We start from the raw sequence: 22778 nt of genomic DNA, 5'->3' as shown, positions 1-22778 counted from the left end.
GAGAAACTTTTCAGATCCAAACATGGATAAGGAATTTACCTTCCATACAGAACCTGAATATCTCCCTCAGATCTTTATTGGTGGCATTAACATGATGTGTTCAAGGCCTATCTTTAAAACATGCAATAGCTGGGTTTGCTATATACTTATATATATTTCTGTGGATTTTCTTGTGAACTGCTAAAAATCCTCAATTTTACTGTTTGAAAAAGAATATTTGTCTTAGAATATGAAGGCCTTACTGAATGAATTGGTCAGTTCAGTCTGTAATATTACAATGTCTGAATATAAACCAGGTTTATTTTAAACATTAATAGTATTCCAGTCTTATCTTCAAACCCTAGTTAGATATGAATAGTGAATAATTCTTTGTTAACTGAGAATAAAGAATATGTGAAATGTGAATTCCTGTGCACACAATCCAAATCCAGAGTGCTACTAAGCAAATTGAAAACTGGGTTTTGGCAGACTGAAAAAATTTCTCCAAGTGGATCTGTTTGGATGGTGAGTGCAGATTTGCTCTGCCCTGCTTGGAAGCCCTGTGGAGCTCTTGCCTGAATGCCTGGGGGCTGAGCTGGGCAAATCTACTCCAGCACCATCCTCTGGCTGCTGGAACATCTGACTTCTGCAGGGCAGGAGAGGTGCGTGGTGGTGTCTGAACCCCTTTGTGAAGAGATGCCCTCTGTAAAATCTGTGCAAATGCTACAGGTTTGGGTCTTGGCAAAAAAACCAAAAAAAAAAAACCAAAAAAAAAAAAAAAAAAAAAAAAACACTAGCAAAGAGCTTACTTTGACTATTATATTTAAACCATATTTCAGCACGATTGACTTAAATGTGACAGTGAAAAAGAACTCATTTCATAAATAGTGGACTGGAGAAGAGACTGCTTAATACAGAAAACTTGCTGGAAAGATTATCACTTTCCCCCTGGAACACCTAAACCTCACTGATGGGCCAGGGATACAGCACTGAGGAAGGCAAAATGAAAACAGAAAGAATTTCCAGCTGTTTTCATATCGGCCAGATGAACTGACGAGAGAAGCAGAACCACAGCCTGAGTCAATGTTCAACAAAGCAAGTTGTATTGATGGGTTTTTTTGTAAAAATTGCACATCATCATCATTCTCATTTTGCCTTTGGAAACTGCCTTTGACAGGAATGTTTTTTATGATTTAGAATAATAATTCATGCTGAAGATCTATATTTCATCTGCAATATCACATGCTAAGACAAGCTGAGTATTAGGTAAATTGGGGCTCTCAGTCCCAAAGTATATAAAAGAAGAATTTCACATCATTTAGAAAATCTGCCTTATGACAACAGGACAAAAAAGACACTGATGACTTTCTATTTCTGGCTTCCAAGACAACAACCGTGACTGAAAAGAGCTTCTTTTATCTCTGATGTGAAGGGATTTTATTCCTCCCTCTTGGATGTGTTCCTTTGCATTCCAACATGTACTAAATTATTGCAATTCCCTGCTGATCTTCAAGACCAAATGGAAATTAAAATGAAATTTGTGCCTCAATTTCACAGCCTTGAGGCAGTGCAGGCCAGCAGTGGTATTGACATCAGATCAATTCAGTCCTGTATCAGTGTTAAAAAGGGTATCTCTTGACCTTTAAAGCTAGCAAAAATCTAGGTCAGGATTTCAGAAATGTTGACTTTTCTTTTTTGACCTCTGAAGCAAGTTCAATATCTCTGATTCAAGAGGAGAGATACAGTATGGGGAAGGAGACCATTTCAGCTTCTTCCCTTAACATGATCAGTGACAAAATGTTCCTGCAGCTGTGAAAGGCAGAATGATCAGGCTCTGTCACAGCACACAATTCCAAAGAGAATCATGCTTAGCACCAAGCATAACTGAAGTGTTAGCATTTGTGGAGACAAGACCCAGAGGGATTCTGAGGGCTGTGGATGGGGACTTCTGCTAACCTCCCTGATCATGCATGCTCCTTGTGGGGAACTTCACCTCCTGATGCAGAAGAAGGTGTTGAGGTCTCCTGTGGTAAGGGAGGTTCTCCTTCCTCCTCACCTCATTTCCACTCAAGGTGCTCTGCTCTCATTTATGACAACTCTGCACATCTCTTCTGAACAGGAAACCCAATAAAAAGAGCAGAATGGACTGTGCAAAGCATGGTGTGGGACTGGTTATGGGGACCATGATATCATAGACCTTCCCTTTCTACATTCCCTGGTCTTGTCTGGTGGTGGTTTAACAATGGGGTAGCACAGCAGCACCTCTGTGTTGCCTTTTTGTGACTTCAGGGTGTGCCTTGGGTGGTGTGACGTGGGTACCACCTTAATCAAGTATGTCACATCAGGAATGCAGGTGCAGCTCATTCTCTTGCCACAGGTGATGATTTGAAAGAAGAATGGGAACAAGCACTGAGGGCAACCCTGTTTAATGTGCAGTGCTCCTCAACACTTGTGAGCACCTGAGACAATGGCCTGAAATGAGTTTGTTAAATATGGGTGGTTAAATATGGAGAATGTGCATGTAAGTGGCAGTGACAGTTATGTGCTGTCACCTGCTTGACTCAACAGTAGACTTGGTTTACATGTCAGTGTTTCATCAGGATTAACAACTGGTGAAATGCAGACATTTATTAAATCCAGTTAAGCTTTCTAATTAACTTTCAACCAGTCACAGCTAATCACAGCCACCAAGATAAGCCTTGCATCACTTGCATGATGTAGATTTTTTTTCAAAAGTGCACGAAAAAGTCAACACTTCAAAAGTAATTTAACAAGGAAAAGTCATTAAAATTAACTCATTGACTTTGATTGCTTTCTGAAGTGACCAGCATCTCAGCTAGACAAACCTTTTGTGAGTCTGTTGTTTAAAATTAATTAAATTTCATTAGTCTTGCATGTTTTCTGAAATCCATGGTAAACATCTATGGTGTTCATATTCAGAAGATGAAGTTGGTCTCTTGGATCAGATTAAAGTTTCCTATAAATCCAGAATCCTGTTGCTGACACAAGGCTTGTTGATGCTCATGAAAGACTAATAAGAGTGGAGGAGGAGCAATGTCTATTCACATTTAGATACTGTTTATGCTATTTTCTCTATATTCATTTTAACACAGATTATTTACTCTTCAGATACCCCTCAAACCCTCCCTTCAATCAGTACAAACTTTTAACATTTAAACATCCTTAAACATTTTAACATCCTCAAGCATGGAGATTTACAGCTTCTTCTTGTATGAAGAAAAAAATCACTTGTTTTAAGCTCACCTCTACCATCTTGTTTCCTTGTTACCATCTAGCTGCTATACTGGAAGAGAGTTCTCTTTTCATGCCACTCATCACTGAACAGACCATGGCCAACAATGATCAAAATTTGCATTTTCTCTATTTCCATGGCTTCCAAGTAATCTGCATTCTCTGCATGCTCTTCCCATCAGTCTGGCTCCTTAATGGAGGTGCTTTTGTAGCCTGGTTGTGTGTCTCTCTCAGAGACCCCATTGGTGCTTTTTTTGCTACTTTCCTTATGGATTTCTCACTGGTGGATCTCCTTTGACTTCAAGGAACAGAAAGACATCCTCCTACTACTGTCACATTTTTCTGTCAGTGTGCTGTTGCCCATGCCATGCTCCCCCTCTTGACAGTTAGCATCTGTTTCACAGGAAACGTGACAGCAATACTGAATGGCTGGATTTCAGTATTCCCTGGACCCTCTAGTAAAGCATAAGACACTTTTCAGCTTGCAGTGTCTAAAGTCAAGGGGAACAGAGAAAACATAAGGACAGAAACGATTGTTCTGATTAGAGCAAATCGTTTCAGTGATGTCAAGTTCTGGATAATGTAATCAAATTTTCTGAGAAAGGAAAACAATGCCATTTTTCTTTTGCAGCAGGAAATCAAGCAGGCAGAGCACATAACAGGATCCTCACCTAAAAATCCTGGTAGTTAAAAAATAAGAAATCCTATTATTACAGCCATGCTCTGAGTCAGACAGGGAATATATATTTTTGACAGCACTGAAGGTGGCTGCCATTTCTGTGCATAAAAATTAATGCAGCACAGGAGTTTTGCAGGTCTCAAGAAAACAAACAAAAGTCAGATGTCTTTGAAAAGCAGCTATCTTGAAGAAACCTTGCTGAGGGGCTGAGAGCATTTTGGGCTGTAAGTCACATGAATAGCTAAAGCAGGTGTTCTGACAAATCTTGCCACTAATCAGAGCACAAAAGAGGCTAGTACAGTTAAATCTATGCCTCCTGCATTTGATTTAATAACTTCTTGTCTGGCAAACTGCCTGCTGTACAGTGATTCACTTTGTATTTTAATAAAGAATAACTCAAGATAGAAAATTGAATATTGGATGGTAATACAATGTAGGGAGTTTTGATGACCTGCTAATACAGTGAATTCAATGTTAATGGTTTGTGAATGACAACAAACTCTTCATATTAAATTACAGCAGAGCATATGTTTTCAATCTTGCACTCTTTACTGCAATTTATAGCAAGAAAACAAAATCCAAAACACAATTACTATGGAAAGCATTCATTCTTCTGCATTAGGACAAACCAGGTAGTTTGAAATGTAAATAACAGAGAAACCTAGGTCTGGTTCATTAAAATGAATATAAACATGTTTTCACCTGATCTGTTTTGCTTGGAGCTGCTCCAACTGATAAAAATGAAATGTGGGCTGCAGAGTTAACCTGTGCCACAGCTGCCAGGAGATTCCTTTGTGTTAGAGATGAAGCTGGTGGGGGAAGAGAGTTGTGTCCTAGCAGCACCAGCAGCAGCACAGCTGCATTTTGGTATCTAATGTAGGAGTAGGATTATATTTGATAAAGTGAAAGAAGGATTACAGTGCATCTGACAGTAGAGTGGGCTTGAAGGAAAATTGTTTGCCATGGATTATAGGGACATAATCTTTTTATGCCCCCAGTAAATATTGATTTTGGAGGAAAGATAGAGCAAATGTGTATCAGTCTTTAGGGGGAGAGGGACTGTGTATGTTTCTGTAAAGGCCTAATATTATTTTAATTTGCTGATTATTGAGAAGCTTGTTCCACTACCTTCACAATGCTCTATATAGGGAATGGTACATGTCTAAATATCACAGCAGGAAATAATAAACTCTTTATCTCTTTAGCTAATTCATTATTGATGTACACTTCCTACCAGAACAACATATTTTGAAGTGATTCTGTAATGTCTTTCACGAGAATAAAGGTAATTCTGAGGTTTTTCCCCCTTGTTTTTAGATTTAAGCCTTGCAAACATCAGATGAGCAAAATACTTGATTAATATGTGAATAATCTGATGGTGTTTCATATTCCCTAGTCTTTAAAGGAAACAAGCAGAAGTGCATTTAAATAACCAGTATTGTTACTTTCCTTCACTTCTGAAAATTCGCTTATCCTCTAAAGCTTGTGTCAATACATCTTTATTATGGGGATACAAAGTATTAGATATCAAATCCAGGAAAAGAAGGTGAAAATCCCATTGAAAATCTTGCCCTTTATCTCTTGCCTCCACTTTCTCAAGTTTTCTTCCATGGGCAGCTGCTCACGAGGAGCTCTGATGAGCAGTCAGAGCACCTGCCAGCTTGCTGGGTGTCCCTTGGATCTCACACCTGAACCACAAAACTCAGCTCACCTTTGGTTGTTATTTGATGCTGATGAAGACAGAAAGTAGCAAATATATTGAGATGTTAAAAGGTTATCTAGGTCCAGGTCAAAAGCTCAGGGCTCAGGCTGTTTTAGCTTGGCTTTCTGACAACTGGGGCAATTGACCTAATTTTTGTGAGTGACATCCATGGGACCAGGATTTTGCTCTGGAATTATCTATTACTATGTAATTATGCACAAGAGGATTGTAGGAAAAATGTTTGAGGCTTAACTAGGAACTTCAGAACAAATAAAAAAATAAATAGAGAACAAATCTCTCAGTAAAACCATGACACCTATCTCAGGAATCTAATTAATGCCTCCCAGGCACAATCTACTTATCTATATTTTGGTACTCAGAAAATGTGGAAATTACATTACCATGTAGCCTGGCTGCATTCTTTTAGTTTTCAGCAGAAAAATCCTTCTCATAAGGATGGGAACAAATAATACTGAGCAGATAGTGACAGAGAGTCATGGTGCCCTATTACAAAGTCCCAGTAGAGGCTGTCACCATCTAAGCTGCAGGACTTGTTCGACCATGATTACATGGTCATCAGAAAAATGGCCTTTTTGGAATTGTGCAGGACCATCAAAATCCATAGAGAACAGACTGGAAGAAGGTTTGAGAAATTCCTGCAGGACAGATGCACTTTCTCATTATAGCCCAGCCAGGGACTTAATTTACTGACGAAAGTTGAGGGCAAGTCTTCGAGAATCAAAATTCACTTCCAAGCAAAACTACTCTACTCAGGCTCTTGTTTATTGCTACTGACACCAATGTTAGCTTTGAGTAGTAAACATCATTAGAAAAAGCAGCTGAAATAATTATCCCAAAAATTTTAGTTTTCACCTGAAATTTTTACTTTTCATCGTCCAACAAATTTCTACACTTAATTAATAAAAAAAACATCTTCAAGTGTATACATACTCTACTCAAATATTCTTCTATGGTTATCCAATATTTACAAGGAAAAATTATGCTGGTTATATGTGATCAAAACAACATTTAGGTATTTGGGAATTTTTACAATAGCTAGACCATGACTAAAAATCACTGGCAGGTTTAAGTGGATTCCACTTAAGCAATCAGAACATAAATGACTTTGATTGTCACAATGTTTTATATGGCAGAACAAGTATGACTAAAATTAATATGTAAAACACAACATTGATTCATTTTTCCTCTGGCAAAAATGACTTTATGCTATTGCATAAGAGGCCATGGTAGTCTGTGTCTTGAGCAGATGTGATCTTCAGAACAGAAAAAAACTCCTGTTTAATATAATAAAAAAATGTGGTCTCAGAAACTATCTGTTTTCATTGGCCACATTGAGTTTCTGGCACATAAAGACCCTCCTGAATGCTCAATAGAAATCAACAGCTCCTGTGCACCTGGAAAAAATTTGGGGTTTGTTATAGCACCAATAGAAGTAATTTTTAATTAGAAACTCACCTCAAATATAAATTTACTAAGGTAGGATAAAATTCTAGTTTTTCCTCATTCTAGTACAGCAGTAACAAGCCAACAATACAGCAAAACATTCAAACATTGTAATATCTAAACCACATTATAGTTTTTATAATTGAATCATGTATAACATCTTTCCTTTAGAAACTAAATGAAGGTATGAAGACTATCTGGAATTAGCTGAAATATGAGTGATTAACAACATATGCAATGGAAATTGCTTGCTGTGTGTCACCCAAACACATTCAACCACAAAAGGCATTTTTCATAGCAACACAGTGATCACTTCAAATTAAAAAAAAAAACCAAAAACCCAAGTATATTTCTTATATACAGCCAATAACCAAGTGTAATTATTTCCAACAACTAAAAATTATTTTTCATTTTGTGTTGTGAAGTGCAGGAGGTAACAGGTTAAACACAGAACCAGAATGTAGAAAAATACAGAAGACACGTTTCTTTGCACACACATGGAGTTCTTCTTGGCTCTTGGAAAAACTGAGCTGTTGTACTTTTAGGAGTAGATTTTTCTGCTCTGATTTCGACATCTAGAATTTAGGCTGAGCAAGGTGGTAAGACATTCCTTTCACAGCTACTGGAGAAAAACAGGCACCTTTGTAAAGTACTCTTCTTGCAATGGGCAGGGGAATCTCATTCTATGTGCTAGAAACCTCCTGGGCTTTGGAAAAATATAATAGATTGTGGATCATATTTGTTCTGTGCAGACGTCAATGTCTTACTGACAATATAGAGAATTCCTGGTTCTCCCTGGAGTGTCAACAAATTACCACCAAATAAAAAAAGGTGGTACAATTTCATGAACTAAATATTAAAAATAATAAAAAATGCAATTTCCTGTAAATGCTGCTGGGTGTATGAGCACTAGATTCATTTTCCACAGAAGACCTAGATTCAGGGGTCATAATATTACTAAAAGAAAATGTCTGCTTTCCCTACTATACATTTAAACATTCAATAGATCCCTGCATTAATTCTTACAGGGAACAGAAGACCTGAAAAATTATTGTGGAAGTAAAAGAAAGAGTTCAATATGTAAGGCAAGATTACAGAATTAAGCATTTTGTACAAATATTCCCCAAAAGGAAAAAGAGGGAAAAACCCAGAAACACCTTGAATATATGTATCTAGACGTGGACTGGAATATTACCTATAGAAATTAATATCTCCAGGCACTCAGCAACTGCAGTATTTGGTTACCAGACTAGATAAGGGGCTCAGGTTTCTGCATGGCATAAGTATGTCACAGCTTCAGATTAGTCTGCAATAAAATTTTTAGTGAAATTGGTTTTCTTCAAGAAGGCAGCAGTTCTGATAGTTCTGGTGAGCTATGAAACATTTATATTTATACTAGGAGCAACTGATTGCAAACCATGTTGCAATGAACTTTGTGAACGCATCATGATCACATCAAGAACTGTACCAACACCTGCAGCAATGAGGCCCTGTTGTTTCCTCAAGCAATCTACACTTCACTTGAATTTCTATTGTAGGGACCAATTCAAGAGTCTTGGTACAAAAATATTTAGTTAGCCAGCATGTGATTTACCTGTAGTGTGATATTAAGAAATACATAGTGTGAGGAATTTCAGTAGAGTGTGGTGGTTTTTCCCTTCCTTAATGACCTTTGTGTATGGATTTTGGGTTGTGGTGTTGTATGATAACATGCTGTTCTGGAATCATTTTCATTTTATCTGTTCCTGAAGTTAAAAAGGTAAATGAGAGGCACTAGGAGTATGCAGAGCAGCACCATGGATGCCATGACGTCAGTCAGAATCATGAAGATGTGGGAAAGATTAGATTTGCCTGCCTCAGCAGGGTGGGAGAAGACCTGGCTGCCACAAGGTCACTTTGCAAGAGCAGCCTTTGGTCACAGGAGCGACCGTGGCACCGTTCCTGAGTGCACACCACCAAAGCAGTCGTAGGAGAAAACAGTGCTGGAGGTCTCCAGGGGTGGCAGGACTGCTTCCATCCTCCTTTGCAATGCAACAGGCTCTCTGGTGAGAGGAGCTCATCCACGAGGCTATTTCCATGACATTTAAGGGTTTCTGACTGGTTAGCAGGCACTTAAATCAAAAGGCCCATGGAAAAAGACACCAAAAAATATGCCTGAGGCAGTGGGGTCTGAAATGAGAGTTACATTTAAATATAAAGTATGCAAAGAGAAACAAACCTAAAGATAGAAAAATCATAGAGAAAGTGAAAGGAGCCCATTGGATTAGACTTGTGTGTTGAGCTCTAGGCAAAAGCAAGATTAACCTTATTGAGGTCAATAAATAAACCTCCCCTTCAGAAACAAATTACTTAATTTAGTTCTGTGGTGAGACAGAGCCATCTGTAATGCCCACCCATCACCAGAGCAGTTCTATAAATAACTACCACTGTTGCACTACAGCAGAAGAGGATTAAAGCTCTCATTTAGCTCCCTTGCAGAGACAAAATACAAGGTTTTTACTGTGTGTGAGCAGTGTAAGTGGTTGCTTACTGCTGGGTGAGTGATGGCCACCACAAAAACCTTCCCAGGACACAGTGAGACACACTTATTTTTTCCTTTGGAGCTTATATTTCTAGAGCAGTAATTTAAAAAGAAAATCCTCCTCTCCTCTTCCCCCCCACCCTCCTCCCTGCCAGCCCCCAACAAACAAAAAGGGGTTAAATGCAATTTAAAACCAAAGTATTGGATAGGTTGAAATCTGGGTTGCCAAAACCAGTCCAGACACATAAAATAACTGTGTTAAAGACCCTTTTACATCCCTTCATTTTTCTTCAATAGTTATTTTGATTGTATAGGTCCCCTATCAAATATCAGCGAAGAGCACACTGCACTGTAAATAAGTTCTGTTTCAAATATATTAACCAATTCAGTGACAATTGTACTTTTTTTCTTTATTTGAATGTTAGTGACCTCAAAGCATGCAGTACAAGAATAGGTTCTGCTTTTTTTCCTAATGATTATCTCTAATTGAAATCTTGCTATTAATTGATTTAATAGAAATATTAAAAATAGCTGCTAATATTTAATACTGGGGGAAAATATCCCCTTATTCAGAGAGACATCAAATAATATATTTTCTTTATTTTTCAGTTATGATTATTTATATCTTTCTTAGGACTGTTAAGTGCTGCCTAGTTTTTGGTCAATGTTTTTATGACAATAAACAATAAAGCTTTTTTATGTCTATTTAAAGTGGTTTTCACCTTCTTCCCTCTGCAACTTCAACTCGTCCCTCTCCATCAGCTAGAATAGGGTCATTTGATTCAGAAAAGCTGAGAGGGTAGAGATTTCTGGAAGGCAGTGCAGAACAAGGGCAGGGAAATCCTATGAGTGACTCTTGGGGCCCCAAGATGTGCAGATGATTGTCAAATCAACTGGCTGCCTGGCTGCCTGTTAATTTCTGCTGAGAGGAAAATAGGAAAAAGAAGGTTTTAATCTTTTTATTCCATATCACTTTGCAGCTGAGCTCTAAATGAGTAGTCAAGGTTTCAAATCACAGATGGAATTGTTGCTCTGAAGCTTTGGCTTAAGTAGAGACTAGTTTTGATAACAAGTTGGTTAAAGCTCTCACCAGGGGAAAGTCAAGGTTGGCATCCTGCCTAGATCACACCATCATCAGCAGAAAGATTTTCATTCACACCAGCTGCACTAAAGCTCTCCACAAACTTCTTAAATTTTTTTAGTCTGAAAAATTATTATATATCTCTTTATTGAAGAATTTCAGAGTTTATTCAGCCTTCAAACAAAAGAATATGTAGGAGCTCGGTGGGACTTTAAGGCTTCAGGACTACCATTTTGTACCACTAAAAAGTCAATAAAATTGTCATTCTTGAGTAGAAGTACCAACATAATCCTACATCTCAGGAAATTGGGATAGACCAGAGTTACATTAACTGATGATAATGGTTACCAGTTCTCCACTGCACAATTTAAATAGAGCAAAAGTGCCTCAGTTTCTGCCAATATTTGAATGCCAGCAACGGCACTGTGTTAGGGCAATTCAGAGATTAGTGATTTCCCTTTTCACACAGCTCCTGACCTCTAATACACTTGCTCCATCTAGTAACAGTGCAACATTTCTGAGAGTTTAAAGGAGCAGCCCAGGGTGTGGTTTAGAGTGGCAGCATATTCCTGTTCTCACACAGGTGGTGTTGTAGAGGTTTTTGAGTAATTTTCCCCTGGATTTAAAGAAGTAAGTCCCAAAGAGACCAGTGGCCTCTCAAAATGGTGCTGTATTTCTGCCTGTCACTTTTGGGGCTCTGTACAACCACTTGTGGTGGATGTCTTGAAGAGCAGAGCTCCAAAAAGTGGGGAGAAGCAAGTCCATGCTGACAGTATTTTGCTGACTAGGGGCATTACTGTGTCTCTAAATGGTCGAGACGTGCATTGCCATCCTGCGCTCCTCAGAGCAATGTTCTTGTTGTAACCATAAGAGGAATTCTCTAGCACATCCCAGAATCACACAAATTGTCAGAGACAACAAATATGGGGTAGAATTAGACATGTCCATGCTGCATTCCAGGAGAGGTGCCCTCAGCCTGTTCCCTAGGAGCTTGTGCTTGTGCCCCTGGTGAAACATCCTAGCATTTCCACCACTGCTGACTTGCTGCAGCTTCTACACCCTGTTACTTCACTGTGCTCTTGCTCTCAAGGGGTTGTACTAAGCACTGCAACTCAGTGCCTACCACGATCCCTCTGTGACATTGTAGCATTCTCTGATTTATGATACTGAGGACATTGTGAGGAAAAAATCCCATTTTTTTGGTGAGGAAAAATATGCTGTTTCCATAGTTTTTTAAATTATTGTTATTAGCAGAGGATGAAAGGAGACAAAAGTTTCTAACTTCTCCATTAAACTATATAATGAAACAAGAAACTTTCCTGATACATTGAATTTAGGACTGTTACTGTTTACACATAGCTATATACGCTTATTTCTAAACACTCTCACGGACTCTAGAACATCTATAATAGAATTTTTTAAAATAGCTGAATGAGGGGAAAGAAAATGTCTGCAATCTATACAAAACAAATGAAAATGTGTTGTGGTTTTTGCTGGATAAATTAGATAAAACATGAGAAAATTATCCATAGCTCTGAAGGACACATTTGAAGTAAAAATGCCTTATTAGGTTCTTAATAAATTCTGGGGGGTATTGAGTAATAGCTGGCCACCATACACCAGGTTTTGGGCAGGATAAAGCCTTCCATAGTCATGTCAAGTCACATGAAACTTCTTCAAAAGTTGTTTAAATAAACGCTGGCCAATTGACAGTATCACACTGTCTGGAACAACTAAGAAAACATAACCTAGTGCAAGTGAAGGAAGGTAGTAGCTGGCAAAATCTGCTCGGGTTAGCTGCTAAATTTGGGTCTATCTACAAGCATAAAATGTTTGAACATTATGGGCAATCATTTTTAACTTAGTTTTTTCTGAACCAGAATCTAGATTAATTTAACAGAGAAACAGAAAGATTTTTTTACAATGCAGTTCCATTTTGGGTTGCAGTGAAATTCAGTATCTGTTGAATTATCAGTGACTGGATGTTGGCACAAAAAAAGATGAAATAAATTATTCATTACAATTAGCATAGAAGTGTAACATTTCACAGGAGGGATTAAACTGGAGTGACTCATTCAATCTATCCTGCTGTTTACAGAGGTTTCAGTAACCTAGTGAGAGTGGAAAAATTTTCCATGAGACTCAGGCTTCAGGTCAGGTAAAGAGATGTTTTGAATGAGTTAATTGTAAAAGCTGTTTTTGAGTAATGTGTTGTCTAAAATAGGGTTGAAAGGTAATAACAGCTTCCATGCAGTGGGTCATTGGCTAAATGCAGAATAACAGGCTCATTCACAGGTGGTGGATGTGTTAGGTCAATGGAACTAGCAATAAAGTCTGCCCACAGAGAGTAACACAAAAAACCATTCAAAGCAATGGGATCCTGATCAGAAGTTATAGGACACTACACTGCTGGATATCCATATGCATTTGGGGCTGAAGACAATGGTACAATCCTTCAGAAAATAAACAGATTTCAAGAAGCAGCAAAAATTAGAGCTTCTCTGTCCCAGACTGACAAAACTTTCAGATGTCACATTTGAAAGCAAAGAAATTGCCTGCTTAATATATGCAAGAAAACACCTTCATGTACATTTCTTGTAAACAAGCAGAACTTTAGCAAAATAAATCCAGCTCTTGACATTTGTCCCTCTATCATAATTAATCTTGCAAGGGCTAGACCATGAACTAATACCTCTGATTGATGGGAAAAAAATACATTCAGAAGCAAAAGATGATAAGAGAGATGGCATTTCTATAGTTCCATAACGGAGTCAGACATGTCTGTATCTGACCATGATAGTTTGAGATTCTTTCTGAGGTAATCTAGTACATTTCTGTGACATCACAGATTTTTTAGAAGAATTTGAAAGGATATGAGATTTTGACTGGAAGATGGTTGTGAAAGAATTTTCTGGACATACATCAAGCTGAAGAATAAAGTTAAAAGAGAATTCCTATGACTAAGAGGCTATAGAAGGATGAAACTGCTAGCAAGTATTTTCAATTTGTCATGGAGCTTGAGGAGAATTCTCCCTGGAGCTGTGAAAATGTTCATGGTTAAAGTTCAGACTAAGTAAGATGTGACAAGAAAAATTTGATTTCTCTGTAAACATATGCCCATGTTTTAAATAAGCATGATTACTTGGAAGGATATTTTGTGCAAGAAAAATATTTTGGCCCAATTCTTTAAATGTTTGCAGGTAATTTAAAATTAGCTGAACATCTGTATTGTATCCTCAGTATTGTCATAGTCTTACATGATTTGTGATGGTTGCAATGATGTTGAGCTGTCAATTTTCTAAATAGCAGCAGAGTAGCAGTATTTGGCTCAGTGAGATTATGGCAAAATCTCCCAAGGCATAATTTTGCTACAAAGGGGAACAGTCAGAGGAAGACTTTGATGGACAACAAATTAAAGTAAATTATTGACAAGACAAAGCCAAGTTCAGCTATTCAGCACCAATTCTGAGAACCCAACAGCCTGCTGGGATTTTTTACAGGATGTTAAAAGAAATAATTGCCATTTTTTGTTATCAGACTACCTAAAAACTCCTAAATTCTTTCTGTACTTCTGATAACAAGAAAAAATACAAGGACATATGATTAGTCATATTTTCACGAGCTTTATTTCTGTTCCTCCTGCAGAATCATAGACAGTCAAAACTTCTGGGAAAAAGCTTCAGGATTTAATAAGTGCAATATCTTGTATGACTGATTTCCTTCATCTCTCTTGACCTTTTCTTTCACAGAAGCACTGTATTATCTTTTAAGAATTTCTGCATATATTTGTGCAAAGAGTGAGACTCACATATAGATATAAATCTGATTTGCCAGAGAAGTTTGATTTCTATGACATGGAAGGATTATTTATTGCTATACTCTTTTATTTTAAACCTTACCTTTCTGTGCATTATTTTAACTACTGTCTTTCTCAGTTTTCTGGTTCAGGTTCTGACCTCATGAATCAGTATTTTGCTGTAACTTATTTAGTAACACAGTACTGTCTTATGAACACACAATGCCCATGTAACTGTACTTGTGTTTCTACACTATTTAAAAATAAGAAAGCAAAACCATGCTTCAAATACAGTACAAGAACTTCAATCTTATACATGAAGGAGAACAGGAAGTACAACTGTGATGGGAGAACAGAATTGAAATAAAAAACAATTAAGATGCATTAGCCTCTGATTTCACTAAGGATCATGTGATAAAAAAGAAAATCATTAAATATTTGCATTTGAAATGCACTTCCAGAGGTCATTGTCCACAATTCATGCCCTGCTCTATTAACTCAAAGCAAATCTAATCAGAACAAATTGCTCAGAGCCACGTCTTGTTGATTTTTGAGCATCTCCAAGGATGAAGAGTCCACAGCAACTCTGGCCAACCCGTTTTGGATCAACCTTATATTTAAAAACTAATAACATTGTATTGCTATGTTGCAATGAATCACAATGTACCTTGTTTTCCTCTCTTCCTAGGGACAAAGATAATGTAGTCATTGGAGATGAGGGTATGGACATGGAAACAATCATAATTAGGAAGGAAACAAAGGGGTTAATGATTTTAAGATTAAGGTTATTTAATTAAGGTGAGTAGAAACTGATCTAACTGTTTGGAACACTGTGAGTCATGCTGAAGAATGAGTTGTTGAGTTTTTTGTCTTTAGGCTTCTAAAGATAATCATTGGCAGTGAGTTCTTAATGTTTTCATTAATAATCTGGGCAGCAAAATAACACTTTGTTAATGCAATTTGCTGACAACAAATTTGGCAAATAAGAACAGTACGGAGAAAAGTCAGAACTGTGCAGACACATAAATATGCAACTTTAAACAGAAAAAAAATCCATTAACACATCAGATTCAATAATATACGAAGCACATAAGAAAGGCTCACATATGCCTCTCCCAACTTTACACTTTCTAACACATCTGTGGGTCTTGGGCTAAAGCTCAGCCCACTCCCTTGGTTAGGGCTATGAGAAAGACAAATTTTAGAAATCTGGCAAACCATGGTGTTCAAATAATGTCTAGGCCATTTATACCTGTTTGGGAATAAGTTTCAGTCCAAGACCAGGTCTGGGGCCAGATTTTGGGCTTAGTGTTCAAAGACACAAAGGTTAGAACCTCTCTCACAGTCTGTTTTTAATATGAAGTACCATTGCATTGGGTTTGTGTGACAAGATTTAGGTAGTGGGGAGGGTACAGGGATGGCTTCTGTGAGAAGCTGCCAGAAGATTTCCCCATGTCCAGCAGAGTCAATTCCAGCCAGCTGCAGGATGGATCTGCCTCTGGCAAGGCCGAGCCCATCAGTGATGGTGGGATAAGAGATATAAGAAATGGAAAATCTGCTGTGTAGTAGCAGCAGTGAAGAGACAAGTGAAACCATGCAGAGAAACAGCTCTGCAGTACCAAGGTCAGGGAAGAAGGAGGGGAGGAGGAGCTCCAGGCCCCAGAGCTGGGATTCCCCTGCAGCCCGTGGTGCAGGCCATGGGAGGCAGCTGTGCCCTGCAGCCCCTGGGGATCCATGGGGGAGCAGAGATCCACCTGCAGCCCCTGGGGATCCATGGGGGTGCAGAGATCCACCTGCAGCCCCTGGGGATCCATGGGGGCGCAGAGATCCACGTGCAGCCCGTGGGGATCCATGGGGGTGCAGAGATCCACCTGCAGCCCCTGGGGATCCATGGGGGAGCAGAGATCCACCTGCATCCATAGGGGAGCAGAGATCCACCTGCAGCCCACTGGAACACAATGCCAGAGCAGGTGGGTGCCCAAAGGAGTCTGTGACCTGAGGGAAAGCCAAGCTGGAGCAGGTCATGAAGAACTGAAGCCCGTGGGAAGGACTCATGTTCATGGAGGACTGTCTCCTGTGTGAGACCCCATGCTGGAGCAGGGGAAGCATGAGGAGTCCTCCTGACGGAGAAGGAGTAGCAGAGACAACGCATGATGAACAGGACACAATTCATAACCCCCACCCCCTATCCCTCTGCATCACTGTGGGGAGGAGGTAGAGAACTGGGGGGTCAGGTTGAGCCCAGGAAGAAGGGAAAGGTGGGGGGAAGATATGCTGAAATTTGGGGGTTTTCTCATTACCCTGTTTTGATTTGATTTGCAATAAATTCAAATATTTTCCTCAAGTTGAGTCTGTTTTGCCTGTGATAGTAATTGGTGAGTGATCTTCCCTGACGTTAACTCAAACCACAAGACTTTCTTTTTTTTTTTTTTTTTCTCTCCTGTCCAGCTGAGGAGGGGAGTGATAGAGCAGCTCTGATGGGCACCAGGTGTCTACCTATGATAGTGAAGTCACTTGTCTGAAAAAGGCTGCAGCAGAAGCAAGATGGGTAGCAAAAGCCTCTAATAGCATCCAGGTTAAATGGATTATTGAGTGCACATTGGGGAAATGGAACTAATTAAGAGGTTGCATAGTATGCTCCTAACATTTATAATCTTATAAGGGACCCCGTATATTTATTTTCTTCCAGCACTGCAAAGAGAGAAAAAGCGGTTTGGGAAGAAAGAAAGATCTTTGAAGAGCACATTACCAGTGTGCAGAAAGGATAATTTTGGTGGTGACTGTGGAACATCCAGCTCATTTTACACTTCTGGTGTCTGGGAGCCTTGAACACACTATTCAGCTTTGACTCCCCTGGGCTCTCACCCAGGAAGCACCCCTCCCACTCTGCACTGCAGTAGAAGTGCACCCAAACATGAAATATTCACCCAATTAATTAGGTTAATTAACTGTCTTATTGGCAGTGTGCTAAATGGTGAAGAGCAGTTGAGGCTTCATAGATATTAAAAGGTACAGAATAATATTACTGTTCTACATATTAAGGGCCACAGTGTTCTTACTATTAAAAATCAAGATTAATACAAATAAATCACGTCATCTGGCTCACAGATTGGAGTGAAACAGAATTTGTCCCTCTCCTGAAAGATGTCCTTAATGGCTTTTCGATAGGTTGTGTACCTTCATCTGTTAGTCCTGGCAAGAGCAGATAAAACTGAGAAAGAAAGGGTGTTACAGTGCCCCAGCACTGCTCAGTGTTAGAGGATGAGGAGATGGCTTTTTGATATTGCTTACTTGTCTCCTCTTCTCACTTAACACTCAACTGTACCCCTACATGTACATAGGAAATTCATAACATAGGCAATTCACCTGGCTGTGAATTAACTCCTGTTAATATGAAAAATTAGCCCTTGGTAATTATGAATATGTTGGGAAAGTCAACACTGCTTGTCAGCTCTCAAAGTTATGTGCATCTCTAGGAAGATTTTTCACTAGAATTTAATGGGCACATTCACAAGAATAAGTGAACCACCAATTTTGATTACTTGTCCCAAAGAATTTGGATGCAGGAGATTTTCAGGTAAAAATTATAATTCAGAACACATTATAATTTTATTTTATTTTTGGAAATGACTGGATGTGAAATTGCAATAAATTGCTTTAGGTTACCATTCAGGACTGGACATATGCTTAAATACTTCAGATCTGGCAATTCAAGAAAGCAAAAGCAGTAGTGTGAATTACAGGCATCATTAAGAGTGTTGCCTATAGTGGAATTGGACTGTTTATTAAACTATAGTTCTTAGCGAGTTAGACCTTTAAACATGGTGCATTATAAAAATTATAGCAATTACCATGATAATTAAATGAGTCATCTATTATTACACCTGAGCTTAATGTCATGCTTAAGGCAAGAGGTGCACTTTGGGCTTTAAAAGGTTAATTAGCCTTTAGGAAAAAAAAATTAGCTAGACATGGTATGAAGGACTAGATGGTACCTTGTTCCTAAGTAATAAAGTGTAGCATAATAGCAACCTTCCCTATGTGTCTCCGTGACCTCCTTGGACTTCTGTGAAGAAATTTTACCTGTAGGCCTAAAAATTAATTGATTTTAAGACATACTGTTTAAAGCAAGACAATTATTCCTCTTTTTGTTTTTGCTCAAATTTGCAAGAATTTAAACATCTTATTAATACTGTTATTGAGTGTTAATTTTGCTAGTGGACACTCCTGTAGACATCAGGCCATTACAGAATGGCATGTGAACTTGTGGTATTTAATGTTCTAAGTTAGCAGTAAAACCAAGTGAATAAAACACTGAGCTTTCAGGAAATATACTAAGTTGTACTTGGGGGTGACATAGCACTCCTGCATTATACAGGATGTACAGGATCAGGCTGCCTATATTCACAAGGCTTGAACAGGCTGCAGGAGCCTGAAACAGCCTTACCAGGACACACAAAGCAATTGCTAGATTAACATTGCACTTATCTGCCAAACAAAGGTAACTGGGATGTTTCCTTTCATTTCTCCTCCTTCTGATGGTCCATGACTGCTGCACAAGTGTCACCTCAGTGTTCCATGCTCACCACCTATGACATTCCAGCTCCTTATTTGTCTTCATCTCTAGCTCCCTATGCCGGCAGAGCTAATGCTGGGGCATCCACATGGCTAAAATGACTGTGCTACAATTACAGGTATCTTTATCTATGGATCTTTTCTTTCTTTTTTCTGTTTGTCTGCTTATATTTTCTTTTACTCTTTGTTACTTCACCCTAAAATCACATTGAAAAAAGTCCTTGATCTCAGCCCAGAATGCAGATGCAAGAGCTAAAAGGATCCTGATTTTTGTCAGAGAGCTGTGTAAGTCTGCAAGCAAATAAAATAAATTAATAAAACCAATTTACATGAGGGACTCCCTTATGCTTGCTGCCCTGGGAGTAGGAAGATGACAAACTCCATTAGTTTCCTATCAGATGCCCACTCCAATAAAAATCAAAACCTAATTGAGATGCTCTACGATATCTCACATTGCCACTGGCCAGTGATCCAGAAAGGCATGGACCTTTCAGAGGTTTTCAGCAGCTGTGTTTCACTCAGTCTATTAAGCACCTCTCATCTGTTCCAGAGACAAGTATGTTACTGGCAATTTCAGGTAAAAATCTATGTTAGCTTTTTCCTCATGCACTTATTTGTTTCTCTGACGGCAGAGAAATGTGGCTGTGCTTCTGTGAAGGGACCGGAATTTCCCTAAGAACTCCCTTAGGCTAGGACCTGCTGCCATGCTTCTCAGGGGCATCTGAATGAGTCTGCTCCAAAATGCAGTCTTCTTCCACAGAGTGAGGTGGGGACAGGGTTAGTGTTTGTAGGATTAGGAATCTTCAGAAATATGAATATGCTTCCCTACCCTGGAAAAGGCTACATAAATCTGTACAGCCCAAAGACCCAAAGGAGAGCATTCTGAAAAACTTGGAATCTAGGTGAAAAACCTCTGACAAGGGAGCTGGAGATTACTCCCACATCTCCCTGTTTTACTTGGGGAATTAGACAGTGTCCTGATTTTAAGCCCAGATGAAGATGAAACATGCAGCCATCCAGTGGGATCAGGGAGAAAATTGGAGGATGAGAGGTACATTTGGAGTGATGCAGTAACAAAGGGAAAGGATAAAGGATGCCCATACAGTTAGCAATCCCAGATGTCTCACAAATTAATCACCTTTTTAGCACCCTCTTTCCCTTCTGTGCTTTTTCTGGTTTGTAATTTAAGCAGCTCTCCAGGAAAGACTTCAGATTCACAAAGGCAGGTCACTCAAGGGGATGTCCTCTAGGTTTGCTCAACAGTTTACTCTGAGCCGAATTTACCATGTGCACCTGTCTTGTACCATGTTTCCCCCCGGACTCAAAAATCCCAAAAAAACCCCAAAACCAAACCAAACCAAACTAAACCAAACCAAACCCAACCAACTAAAGAAAAACCCCAAGAAAGCATGGTCATAGAGGCAAAACCTCAGTAAGACAGAGATAGCTGACATAAACCCTTTGGCAGATATCCCTGGTATCCACGAACTTTGTGGACTAAGGAAGTGATAGCAGCATGCACATTAGGTGCTTTTAGGACCAGGAATGTTAGACAAGTGATAAACAACACAAGCATGGGTAAGGTAGCATGCGCAGCATGAGCCAGAACCTCTGGGGAGCAATAAAGTTAAACATGAATTTTCTCTGCTCTCAAGGCATGCTACAAGTAGGCATGCACAGGATTATGACTGTTTTTGCCTGCAGTCTTCAGACCCTTTGTCTTCTCTCACTCAGGATCCCTGGTCCTACAGAATCAATGATGATCTGAAACTCTGACTATGTAGGAGCCAGGAAAAATCTATGACTCGTGACATAAAACATAAGCTATCACTGAGCCCTTTTAGAAGTTACTCACATTTTCTGTTTCCTTGCTTAACTTTCCTTTTGTTTCCCTGTTACAACCTCTTGAGGTTATATAAGCAGTTAATAGATTTGCTGCCTCAGTTTCTGCCTCTTTCTTCTTTTCTCACACGGATTTCTGGTCTCAGAAACCAACATGCAGTTGCAAGTGCAGTACAAGCTACAGACCCTCTGTAAGCCACACATCTGATTCTGCTGCCTTGACCATCACAGAAACACGGCTGTCACGGCTCACCAGGCTGGACTAATGCCAGCTAAATACAGTTTTAATGGGATCCCATTCCCTGGTGACTGAGAAGGCTTAACTGCCATATGGCCTCTTTGGGCTGCTTTGCCAGTAGCCTCACAAAAGTAAAGGGGACATCAGGAAGTAATATGTTAAGAGAGAGGATATGAAAGTACAGCGTGCCAGGCAGTTTTATAGGTTAGCATAGGAGTCATTCATCGTGAGGACTAAGTCCTGCTGAAAGAATGGCAGCAAATAAAGGGACAGAAATCATGAAGTTCACTGTCCTATAGCACATTTCCCTTCTGAGGTGGAAGGTTATTTTCCTGTGTTTCTTCAGTGTTTTCAAAACTCATAAGAACTAAACCTTTAATATAACAGAAGTGATCCAGCAGTGTTCAGAGAGCAAGCTTTGGCAACTTCCACAGGAATACTGGGGAAAAATCATCCTAAGAAGGACCAGGGGGGTCCTGATGAAAGTAGCTATTGACTTTTCATCAAATCCTTGAACTCATAATTAAACCAAGTGAGATGAAGAACAAAGTAAGTGGTATTAAAATATAATCAGTGATAAATGCAAATGTCAATAATCTAATTAGTGCTATTTTATCTTGAGAGGCAGCAAATAATAAAACAACAGAGGATTACAGTCTAAGTTTAAGACCACACTTCAGGATTTCCTGCTGTGCAGCAGAAATTCTATTGTAAAACCAGTTATATATTCATACCTGTCCTTCCATCACCATGGTTATTTTTCATGGGAGATGTATTTTTATTCCAGCAATTGAGAGCTTACAAAGTACTGAGGCTGCTGCAAAAATGGACTGGCAAAGACCTTCATGACTTAATGCCAATGTTACAGATTTAATTTAGGACTTCACAGACAGTCTGAGCAACTGAGTACCTTAATTTTCCTTCTTTGTTGCTTACGCAGTATCCATACATCAGAGCTGAGGGAAGCACAGGCACCGCCTCAAGAAAGATGTTTTCCCTTGTTGAGCCAGACCCACCACCACAGCTTAGTGAAGTTACCTTTGCCAATGAAAGCACGCCTCCATCAGCCCGTTCCCACTCACATCAGCAATTTTTCTGGCATAAGGACGTGAAAGAGAGGACATGATTTGTTCACACACCTATGGTAGCAGTATTTAGCACTACTTACATCAGCTTAAATTGAGTACCTCAGGCCAAAAGCATACAAGTTCTAGCCAGGATAGCAAGTATTGGCTAAGCCAGCACCCACCCCCCCCCACCCCGCCCCAGGCAGTTTGGTTACGCCACCAAATGCCAACTGTAGACCTGTCAAACGAAGAGTGGGCATTTTCTGAATTTTGTTTAGCTCTTTTAGGAAAACTATGTGAGCTGCGTGGTTAGGAAAACCCCCACGTGCTGCTGCTCCTCATGGCGTCTCCACGAGAGGGCTCTGCTGGTATGCCTACACGGCCGTGGGACGGGCACCTCCCGCAGGCTCCTCTGAGCCCCGGGACCGCCCGGAGCGAAGTGTCACACCGGCTGAGAGAAATGAAATACACACAAATCAAATCTGGGAAGAAAAAGGAAAAGAAAAAAAAAAGAGAGAGAGGGAGAAAAGAAAGAACGAAAGAGAAGAAGAGAGGAGGGAAGGAGGGAGGGAGGGAGGGAGG

The sequence above is a fragment of the Onychostruthus taczanowskii genome, unplaced genomic scaffold (genome assembly GCF_017590055.1).
Source record: "Onychostruthus taczanowskii isolate IOZ18803 unplaced genomic scaffold, ASM1759005v1 scaffold23, whole genome shotgun sequence".
Classification (NCBI taxonomy): Eukaryota; Metazoa; Chordata; class Aves; order Passeriformes; family Passeridae; genus Onychostruthus; species Onychostruthus taczanowskii.
Note: the sequence above shows the minus strand (reverse complement) of the source record.